The 11,845-nt window shown below is 43.6% G+C and overlaps 1 protein-coding gene across 24 annotated transcripts in view; it reads right to left on the reverse strand.

The window, feature by feature from the left end:
• LOC147872926 (uncharacterized) overlaps window positions 1–11,845 on the reverse strand; it is a 62,345-nt gene that overhangs the window by 38,212 nt on the left and 12,288 nt on the right. For 11 of the 24 annotated variants that reach the window (XR_015536436.1, XR_015536437.1, XR_015536438.1 and 8 more), the window contains 7 exons: window positions 9,577–11,772; window positions 8,748–9,437; window positions 7,302–7,704; window positions 4,849–7,043; window positions 4,020–4,709; window positions 2,759–2,976; window positions 120–2,315 (listed from right to left, as the gene is read on the reverse strand). The gene's annotated coding sequence lies outside the window, so the exon portion shown is untranslated. Of the gene's footprint in view, window positions 1–119; window positions 2,316–2,573; window positions 2,729–2,758; window positions 2,977–4,019; window positions 4,710–4,848; window positions 7,044–7,301; window positions 7,705–8,747; window positions 9,438–9,576; window positions 11,773–11,845 lie in introns of those variants that run through there. The other 13 variants (XR_015536433.1, XR_015536431.1, XR_015536429.1 and 10 more) reach the window with 8 other exon arrangements.

The raw sequence follows: 11,845 nt of genomic DNA on the forward strand, positions 1-11,845 counted from the left end.
GAAATAAACATCCGCATTGAGAGACCAGTATTAATTCTTACTACGAAGGCACTCTACACCACATTAATAACCTACTGGCAACTAATCCGGCCTTTCGTGCAAACCAAAATATTTCCCACCTTACGTACTTCACACAGGAGAAAGATGACAAACATCAGTTCAAATAAACTTGCAAGCATTGGATATATAAGAGAGTAAAGCTGCACTCGACTGGCCATGCATCCTACCATCACGCCGTCCGAAGTAAACCACAACAGCAGAGGAGCTGCGCCATTTTCTCGCACGCAGGGACGGCAACGTCTGAAAAACAGCGAGAACACATCCCGCCACCGGCGGTGCATGTGGGATATTCAATAACCAATATGTGCGCATCCTGACGAACTGTGCTGTCATCTACCGACAATACACCTGAGGTACATGCCCGTCCGCGAACACTACACGGCACTGCCGAACCAAATGCTGACTGAAATACCACTCCAAACACTGTAAAATTATGAAGACCTCAAACTTTATTCCGTGAATACCATTAGTGACACATCTTCTCCTTTAAAAGGACAGGAAGTAAAGAAAAAAATTAAGGCGAAACGAGCTACCAACTTCGCCTATAAGAAACCAACTACCAATCACTTCCATAACCTCAAAAATCATAAAGTAATTTATGGATCCAACCACACCCAATAAACTACAGCTCAATCAACTTAGCACTATGAAACAAGTAGCCCACAATTTGCATCTACATCGCCTACATCCTAGGGCACATTTGTCACATAACCTGTCGGTCGCCGTTATGTTACTGCTCAGATTGATACCAGACACAACTCTTGAATACCTGCACGTCTACCTATAAATCACCCAGTGAAATCGTCCACGTCCTTTCCAACACGAACTTATCCTCGTCACATTTCATGTTGGCACTCAAGACATCACGCAAATTCAGCACCGACATTCTCCCTGCGCGATAATTTCTCACAAGTAATTTTGAAGAAGGGCGAAAACGTCTCGCGAGCTGAGTCATTTGAAAAGTACGACCAACATCACCTATAAGACACCAACTAATAAAACATTTCCATAACCTAAATATCTTCCATCATTTATGAAAACAGGTGGGATTTCGTAAACTACAGCTCAATGAACGAAGCACTATAAACGATTATTGCATATGTCGCCACTACACAGCCCCCCTGCCACCAGGTTGTACTTCACGAGCATCTATAACACACCCAACGACCCAGCCCACTGGTGACCGTACTTCAACAACACCAACTTCCCTTCGTCAGACTTCATTTTGGCACATGCAGCAATCAACACTTAATACACTACCAACAAAATTAATGCCGGCAATATTCGCTGAAAACCACTTGCAGAAAAACACACACAATCCATAAAACTCATTGCACTTACCTGACTTTCAAAAAGCAATCTCATCACTGGCAAGTCACACTTTTCGATCATAGGACAACTGCTATTGCGCATCTCCCGTTAACGACTGTTTGGAAACTCCCTCTCGGTGATGATCACTAAGTATTCCCGTTACCTCCCGCTTTGACATCTCTTTACAGATTTACATGAAGAAAATACAAACTAAGTAATGCGTGGTGGTCAGCACACTTTTAAAGCCCTCCTGGGTCAGAGAACGGACACCCACTATTATCTAGACTGTCCGGTATAGCTATGCCAGAGATCTTCATCACCGCACTTCCTAAACGAGTGAAACTGCAGAGCCCCCCCCATCTGCTTCCGAACAGATTCACAATGACTGACGTTTTGAAGATCTTCCTGTGGCATTAGCTTGAACTGAGAATGTGAACTGGGATGAAGCAGATAAAACGAAATAACACATTCTTTCCAGGAAGAGGAATCACATCTTTGGTGACAAGCTGCGGCCAAAGCCAAGAGCACCTGCAACTTACAGCCTGTCACACAGGACAAACTCTCTCTCATTCCGAGATGTGTTGGCCACCACACTATGAAGCAGACTCTTATCAACGCAATGTGATTGCGGCCGACATTTCTACTATTTTACTACACTCCGTAGAACACCCCACACACATAACTAGACATCCACACCTTACACGTTCACATGATTCATATCTAAGTTGCTATCACACTTGCAACACAATTACCACAACAGAGCAAGCCCCTGTCAATGGGTTAAATAACAGAAAACTCCACCACCTCTCCAGAGGCACACAAAATTTACACGCTGCATTCAGTCCTCTTCTCCATGTACGCACTCAGCAACAGGACGGCCAACCATCGGGGACACAAGCGGTCTTCTCTCGGATGTCAGTCTGTCTAGTGTTGGTGCACTCCTCCTGCAATATACCAGGAAAGGTGTAAGATACACAAGAAATCTAGAATCTCAAGGGGCCACTTTCACAGACATTGGAGGCAAAGTCGTCTGAAATGGAACAATCTCATGCCAACTTATTTTATCTAATGGGTGCCTCCTGCTTATTCAAATATTTAATCTGAAATGGGGGCGGGGGGGGAATGCCGTTCATAGACATACAGGGGATTAGACACGTAAGAACAAACATCCAACATGCAGTCAGCCTCTGTCAGAGCATTACCGTTGCTTGGCAGAAAAAGTATTCCTCTTCCAACTTGGTACATATTCCGAATATTCATCCAGTTAATATTCTTTGTGATATGAAGTCAGAAGACAGTGTCCTACTTCTTGTACTGGTGCCTCTTATGAACAGACAGACACACACACTCACTCACTCACATCCAGTTATTGTAGCTCTATACATACGCTGCACTTTGTGAGCCAATTAATATGCTCTCTCTTTGAGAAATGTTGGTCCAACGCCCTATCTCGTGTCAGGGGCACAACACAGAGGTTTTACTCGCCAGTAACAGGTCATCTAACTGCGGCCAATATCGTTCTGGTTCTTCACCCCAGCCTTGTCAAACAGAACACCCAGAGGGAACTGAAGCAGGTAACTTCATGATGACGGCATGGCCGGTGTCCTAGAACATTAATGAAAATACATACTTCAGTACCCCAACACAGAGCAAGCGAGCGGACATCACGGCGCACGGAACGACAACCATCAACACTGCACAATGCATACGCCCGAAAACGTGAGTACAGAAGGGATGTGGACTGCCTGCAGGAATATGCCGGGGCACCAACAATGTCGGCGTGAACAACTCTGTAAGCTCCCGAGGAGAGCATTCCACCCTAGGGAATGTTGTGAATGTGCATGTACCTACGTACAGAGGCAAAAGGAGAGGTTACGGTGATGAGAAATTAATCGCGGAAGTTGAAACAAACAATTTCCTTGGCTAACAAGTTGACAACACCTCAGATTGGAAGAAGCACACTGAGTATATTATTCCCTAATTAAGCTCTGCGTGCCTTGCCATCAGAACAGTCATACCACCCATGACAATAGATGCTATAAAGCTAGTTTACTTTGCTTATTTCCACTCTGTGGTGTCTTATGGATTAATATTTTGGGGGAATTCAACAGACAGTAATAAGGCTTTTTACATGCAAAAGAAAATAATCACAACGATGGCAGTTGTCAAAAGCAGCTTACCTTGTAGAGAATTATTTCGTAAATTTAATATACTTCCACTTGCAAGCGAATTTATACTCTGCTTGCTATCATTTGTGGTGGAAAAGTTGGATAATTTTAAAAGAAATACAGATGTACATAATTTAATTACAAGATGTAAACCCTGCTAAATGTCAAAGAGGAGTGTACTTTACACGTGTCAAGTTATTTAATAATCACCAACCAACAATTAAAACTCTATATTGTGATATAAATGTATTCAAGCCTGCACTGAAATTAGCTTTCATACTTGAATTGCAAAATCTGAAGGTTATGTACATTCATATGTGAAACACGTTCTTGTAATTGTGTCAAAAGTACCGAGGTTTACGTATATTGAATGAAGTCCTGAAGTTTATGTTTATTGTATGAAATGACTTGTACTGCATCCTTTGGATTACTCCTAAGAAGGATCTATGGAATGCAAACAAACTCTACTCTCTAACATACCTGAATAATGCAATTCCTTATCAAAGTCACAAACACTCCAGGTGCTTCGTTCTGTCTCGTTCTTCACATCTCCAACTCCAAAAAAGCTGCTTCCCCATCACGCACACAACTGATCTTCTGAAACACTGATATTCAGACAAATTGGTCCTCCATGTCTTCGTTGATGCCAGTAAACACACACTACAGCACTACTCAGCACATCCCCTGATCTCAAACTCCTCTTTGAGACAGACTAGGCACTCCCACTAAATCTATAACAGTACACCTCCTCGGAAAGCAAGGTATATAATCGCACGAGGGCCTGAGGTCTTCCTTGTGGCATTGTGAGGCATGCTACGAACACCCCATACTTGGTCACTAGGAATCAAAAGTGGGCAACTGTGGTGTGGTGGCCACATAACCAACATTACAACCTGTAACCCTAGCTGCTTACTTCTAGCTTCTTCACTGCGATAAGCTCTTGCACAAATTTAAATCAACAGCTACTGAATTTCCACATGCAAGTCACAAAAACAGAGGCTGCCACCACGAGTCTGTGGGTCATCCCAACCGCATCGACTGATGAATTGTGTCCATCATGCACAGTGGTCACGTCAGCTACCGGAGCAAAGTCTTGCTACCTCCGTAGTAATGATGGATTCGAAACTGCATAACGGCTGAAGTATCCCATATGCTTGCATTCACGCCCACCTGAAACAAAACCATGTACAGAAATAAACATCCGCATTGAGAGACCAGTATTAATTCTTACTACGAAGGCACTCTACACCACATTAATAACCTACTGGCAACTAATCCGGCCTTTCGTGCAAACCAAAATATTTCCCACCTTACGTACTTCACACAGGAGAAAGATGACAAACATCAGTTCAAATAAACTTGCAAGCATTGGATATATAAGAGAGTAAAGCTGCACTCGACTGGCCATGCATCCTACCATCACGCCGTCCGAAGTAAACCACAACAGCAGAGGAGCTGCGCCATTTTCTCGCACGCAGGGACGGCAACGTCTGAAAAACAGCGAGAACACATCCCGCCACCGGCGGTGCATGTGGGATATTCAATAACCAATATGTGCGCATCCTGACGAACTGTGCTGTCATCTACCGACAATACACCTGAGGTACATGCCCGTCCGCGAACACTACACGGCACTGCCGAACCAAATGCTGACTGAAATACCACTCCAAACACTGTAAAATTATGAAGACCTCAAACTTTATTCCGTGAATACCATTAGTGACACATCTTCTCCATTAAAAGGACAGGAAGTAAAGAAAAAAATTAAGGCGAAACGAGCTACCAACTTCGCCTATAAGAAACCAACTACCAATCACTTCCATAACCTCAAAAATCATAAAGTAATTTATGGATCCAACCACACCCAATAAACTACAGCTCAATCAACTTAGCACTATGATACAAGTAGCCCACAATTTGCATCTACATCGCCTACATCCTAGGGCACATTTGTCACATAACCTGTCGGTCGCCGTTATGTTACTGCTCAGATTGATACCAGACACAACTCTTGAATACCTGCACGTCTACCTATAAATCACCCAGTGAAATCGTCCACGTCCTTTCCAACACGAACTTATCCTCGTCACATTTCATGTTGGCACTCAAGACATCACGCAAATTCAGCACCGACATTCTCCCTGCGCGATAATTTCTCACAAGTAATTTTGCAGAAGGGCGAAAACGTCTCGCGAGCTGAGTCATTTGAAAAGTACGACCAACATCACCTATAAGACACCAACTAATAAACATTTCCATAACCTAAATATCTTCCATCATTTATGAAAACAGGTGGGATTTCGTAAACTACAGCTCAATGAACGAAGCACTATAAACGATTATTGCATATGTCGCCACTACACAGCCCCCCTGCCACCAGGTTGTACTTCACGAGCATCTATAACACACCCAACGACCCAGCCCACTGGTGACCGTACTTCAACAACACCAACTTCCCTTCGTCAGACTTCATTTTGGCACATGCAGCAATCAACACTTAATACACTACCAACAAAATTAATGCCGGCAATATTCGCTGAAAACCACTTGCAGAAAAACACACACAATCCATAAAACTCATTGCACTTACCTGACTTACAAAAAGCAATCTCATCACTGGCAAGTCACACTTTTCGATCATAGGACAACTGCTATTGCGCATCTCCCGTTAACGACTGTTTGGAAACTCCCTCTCGGTGATGATCACTAAGTATTCCCGTTACCTCCCGCTTTGACATCTCTTTACAGATTTACATGAAGAAAATACAAACTAAGTAATGCGTGGTGGTCAGCACACTTTTAAAGCCCTCCTGGGTCAGAGAACGGACACCCACTATTATCAAGACTGTCCGGTATAGCTATGCCAGAGATCTTCATCACCGCACTTCCTAAACGAGTGAAACTGCAGAGCCCCCCCCATCTGCTTCCGAACAGATTCACAATGACTGACGTTTTGAAGATCTTCCTGTGGCATTAGCTTGAACTGAGAATGTGAACTGGGATGAAGCAGATAAAACGAAATAACACATTCTTTCCAGGAAGAGGAATCACATCTTTGGTGACAAGCTGCGGCCAAAGCCAAGAGCACCTGCAACTTACAGCCTGTCACACAGGACAAACTCTCTCTCATTCCGAGATGTGTTGGCCACCACACTATGAAGCAGACTCTTATCAACGCAATGTGATTGCGGCCGACATTTCTACTATTTTACTACACTCCGTAGAACACCCCACACACATAACTAGACATCCACACCTTACACGTTCACATGATTCATATCTAAGTTGCTATCACACTTGCAACACAATTACCACAACAGAGCAAGCCCCTGTCAATGGGTTAAATAACAGAAAACTCCACCACCTCTCCAGAGGCACACAAAATTTACACGCTGCATTCAGTCCTCTTCTCCATGTACGCACTCAGCAACAGGACGGCCAACCATCGGGGACACAAGCGGTCTTCTCTCGGATGTCAGTCTGTCTAGTGTTGGTGCACCACTCCTGCAATATACCAGGAAAGGTGTAAGATACACAAGAAATCTAGAATCTCAAGGGGCCACTTTCACAGACATTGGAGGCAAAGTCGTCTGAAATGGAACAATCTCATGCCAACTTATTTTATCTAATGGGTGCCTCCTGCTTATTCAAATATTTAATCTGAAATGGGGGCGGGGGGGGAATGCCGTTCATAGACATACAGGGGATTAGACACGTAAGAACAAACATCCAACATGCAGTCAGCCTCTGTCAGAGCATTACCGTTGCTTGGCAGAAAAAGTATTCCTCTTCCAACTTGGTACATATTCCGAATATTCATCCAGTTAATATTCTTTGTGATATGAAGTCAGAAGACAGTGTCCTACTTCTTGTACTGGTGCCTCTTATGAACAGACAGACACACACACTCACTCACTCACATCCAGTTATTGTAGCTCTATACATACGCTGCACTTTGTGAGCCAATTAATATGCTCTCTCTTTGAGAAATGTTGGTCCAACGCCCTATCTCGTGTCAGGGGCACAACACAGAGGTTTTACTCGCCAGTAACAGGTCATCTAACTGCGGCCAATATCGTTCTGGTTCTTCACCCCAGCCTTGTCAAACAGAACACCCAGAGGGAACTGAAGCAGGTAACTTCATGATGACGGCATGGCCGGTGTCCTAGAACATTAATGAAAATACATACTTCAGTACCCCAACACAGAGCAAGCGAGCGGACATCACGGCGCACGGAACGACAACCATCAACACTGCACAATGCATACGCCCGAAAACGTGAGTACAGAAGGGATGTGGACTGCCTGCAGGAATATGCCGGGGCACCAACAATGTCGGCGTGAACAACTCTGTAAGCTCCCGAGGAGAGCATTCCACCCTAGGGAATGTTGTGAATGTGCATGTACCTACGTACAGAGGCAAAAGGAGAGGTTACGGTGATGAGAAATTAATCGCGGAAGTTGAAACAAACAATTTCCTTGGCTAACAAGTTGACAACACCTCAGATTGGAAGAAGCACACTGAGTATATTATTCCCTAATTAAGCTCTGCGTGCCTTGCCATCAGAACAGTCATACCACCCATGACAATAGATGCTATAAAGCTAGTTTACTTTGCTTATTTCCACTCTGTGGTGTCTTATGGATTAATATTTTGGGGGAATTCAACAGACAGTAATAAGGCTTTTTACATGCAAAAGAAAATAATCACAACGATGGCAGTTGTCAAAAGCAGCTTACCTTGTAGAGAATTATTTCGTAAATTTAATATACTTCCACTTGCAAGCGAATTTATACTCTGCTTGCTATCATTTGTGGTGGAAAAGTTGGATAATTTTAAAAGAAATACAGATGTACATAATTTAATTACAAGATGTAAACCCTGCTAAATGTCAAAGAGGAGTGTACTTTACACGTGTCAAGTTATTTAATAATCACCAACCAACAATTAAAACTCTATATTGTGATATAAATGTATTCAAGCCTGCACTGAAATTAGCTTTCATACTTGAATTGCAAAATCTGAAGGTTATGTACATTCATATGTGAAACACGTTCTTGTAATTGTGTCAAAAGTACCGAGGTTTACGTATATTGAATGAAGTCCTGAAGTTTATGTTTATTGTATGAAATGACTTGTACTGCATCCTTTGGATTACTCCTAAGAAGGATCTATGGAATGCAAACAAACTCTACTCTCTAACATACCTGAATAATGCAATTCCTTATCCAAGTAACAAACACTCCAGGTGCTTCGTTCTGTCTCGTTCTTCACATCTCCAACTCCAAAAAAGCTGCTTCCCCATCACGCACACAACTGATCTTCTGAAACACTGATATTCAGACAAATTGGTCCTCCATGTCTTCGTTGATGCCAGTAAACACACACTACAGCACTACTCAGCACATCCCCTGATCTCAAACTCCTCTTTGAGACAGACTAGGCACTCCCACTAAATCTATAACAGTACACCTCCTCGGAAAGCAAGGTATATAATCGCACGAGGGCCTGAGGTCTTCCTTGTGGCATTGTGAGGCATGCTACGAACACCCCATACTTGGTCACTAGGAATCAAAAGTGGGCAACTGTGGTGTGGTGGCCACATAACCAACATTACAACCTGTAACCCTAGCTGCTTACTTCTAGCTTCTTCACTGCGATAAGCTCTTGCACAAATTTAAATCAACAGCTACTGAATTTCCACATGCAAGTCACAAAAACAGAGGCTGCCACCACGAGTCTGTGGGTCATCCCAACCGCATCGACTGATGAATTGTGTCCATCATGCACAGTGGTCACGTCAGCTACCGGAGCAAAGTCTTGCTACCTCCGTAGTAATGATGGATTCGAAACTGCATAACGGCTGAAGTATCCCATATGCTTGCATTCACGCCCACCTGAAACAAAACCATGTACAGAAATAAACATCCGCATTGAGAGACCAGTATTAATTCTTACTACGAAGGCACTCTACACCACATTAATAACCTACTGGCAACTAATCCGGCCTTTCGTGCAAACCAAAATATTTCCCACCTTACGTACTTCACACAGGAGAAAGATGACAAACATCAGTTCAAATAAACTTGCAAGCATTGGATATATAAGAGAGTAAAGCTGCACTCGACTGGCCATGCATCCTACCATCACGCCGTCCGAAGTAAACCACAACAGCAGAGGAGCTGCGCCATTTTCTCGCACGCAGGGACGGCAACGTCTGAAAAACAGCGAGAACACATCCCGCCACCGGCGGTGCATGTGGGATATTCAATAACCAATATGTGCGCATCCTGACGAACTGTGCTGTCATCTACCGACAATACACCTGAGGTACATGCCCGTCCGCGAACACTACACGGCACTGCCGAACCAAATGCTGACTGAAATACCACTCCAAACACTGTAAAATTATGAAGACCTCAAACTTTATTCCGTGAATACCATTAGTGACACATCTTCTCCTTTAAAAGGACAGGAAGTAAAGAAAAAAATTAAGGCGAAACGAGCTACCAACTTCGCCTATAAGAAACCAACTACCAATCACTTCCATAACCTCAAAAATCATAAAGTAATTTATGGATCCAACCACACCCAATAAACTACAGCTCAATCAACTTAGCACTATGAAACAAGTAGCCCACAATTTGCATCTACATCGCCTACATCCTAGGGCACATTTGTCACATAACCTGTCGGTCGCCGTTATGTTACTGCTCAGATTGATACCAGACACAACTCTTGAATACCTGCACGTCTACCTATAAATCACCCAGTGAAATCGTCCACGTCCTTTCCAACACGAACTTATCCTCGTCACATTTCATGTTGGCACTCAAGACATCACGCAAATTCAGCACCGACATTCTCCCTGCGCGATAATTTCTCACAAGTAATTTTGAAGAAGGGCGAAAACGTCTCGCGAGCTGAGTCATTTGAAAAGTACGACCAACATCACCTATAAGACACCAACTAATAAAACATTTCCATAACCTAAATATCTTCCATCATTTATGAAAACAGGTGGGATTTCGTAAACTACAGCTCAATGAACGAAGCACTATAAACGATTATTGCATATGTCGCCACTACACAGCCCCCCTGCCACCAGGTTGTACTTCACGAGCATCTATAACACACCCAACGACCCAGCCCACTGGTGACCGTACTTCAACAACACCAACTTCCCTTCGTCAGACTTCATTTTGGCACATGCAGCAATCAACACTTAATACACTACCAACAAAATTAATGCCGGCAATATTCGCTGAAAACCACTTGCAGAAAAACACACACAATCCATAAAACTCATTGCACTTACCTGACTTACAAAAAGCAATCTCATCACTGGCAAGTCACACTTTTCGATCATAGGACAACTGCTATTGCGCATCTCCCGTTAACGACTGTTTGGAAACTCCCTCTCGGTGATGATCACTAAGTATTCCCGTTACCTCCCGCTTTGACATCTCTTTACAGATTTACATGAAGAAAATACAAACTAAGTAATGCGTGGTGGTCAGCACACTTTTAAAGCCCTCCTGGGTCAGAGAACGGACACCCACTATTATCAAGACTGTCCGGTATAGCTATGCCAGAGATCTTCATCACCGCACTTCCTAAACGAGTGAAACTGCAGAGCCCCCCCCATCTGCTTCCGAACAGATTCACAATGACTGACGTTTTGAAGATCTTCCTGTGGCATTAGCTTGAACTGAGAATGTGAACTGGGATGAAGCAGATAAAACGAAATAACACATTCTTTCCAGGAAGAGGAATCACATCTTTGGTGACAAGCTGCGGCCAAAGCCAAGAGCACCTGCAACTTACAGCCTGTCACACAGGACAAACTCTCTCTCATTCCGAGATGTGTTGGCCACCACACTATGAAGCAGACTCTTATCAACGCAATGTGATTGCGGCCGACATTTCTACTATTTTACTACACTCCGTAGAACACCCCACACACATAACTAGACATCCACACCTTACACGTTCACATGATTCATATCTAAGTTGCTATCACACTTGCAACACAATTACCACAACAGAGCAAGCCCCTGTCAATGGGTTAAATAACAGAAAACTCCACCACCTCTCCAGAGGCACACAAAATTTACACGCTGCATTCAGTCCTCTTCTCCATGTACGCACTCAGCAACAGGACGGCCAACCATCGGGGACACAAGCGGTCTTCTCTCGGATGTCAGTCTGTCTAGTGTTGGTGCACCACTCCTGCAATATACCAGGAAAGGTGTAAGATACACAAGAAATCTAGAATCTCAAGGGGCCACTTTCACAGACATTG

Source organism: Zootermopsis nevadensis, unplaced genomic scaffold (assembly GCF_977971745.1).
Source record: "Zootermopsis nevadensis isolate Lab colony 2312 unplaced genomic scaffold, Znev_1.0 Znev_ptg000022l, whole genome shotgun sequence".
NCBI classification, from domain to species: domain Eukaryota; kingdom Metazoa; phylum Arthropoda; class Insecta; order Blattodea; family Termopsidae; genus Zootermopsis; species Zootermopsis nevadensis.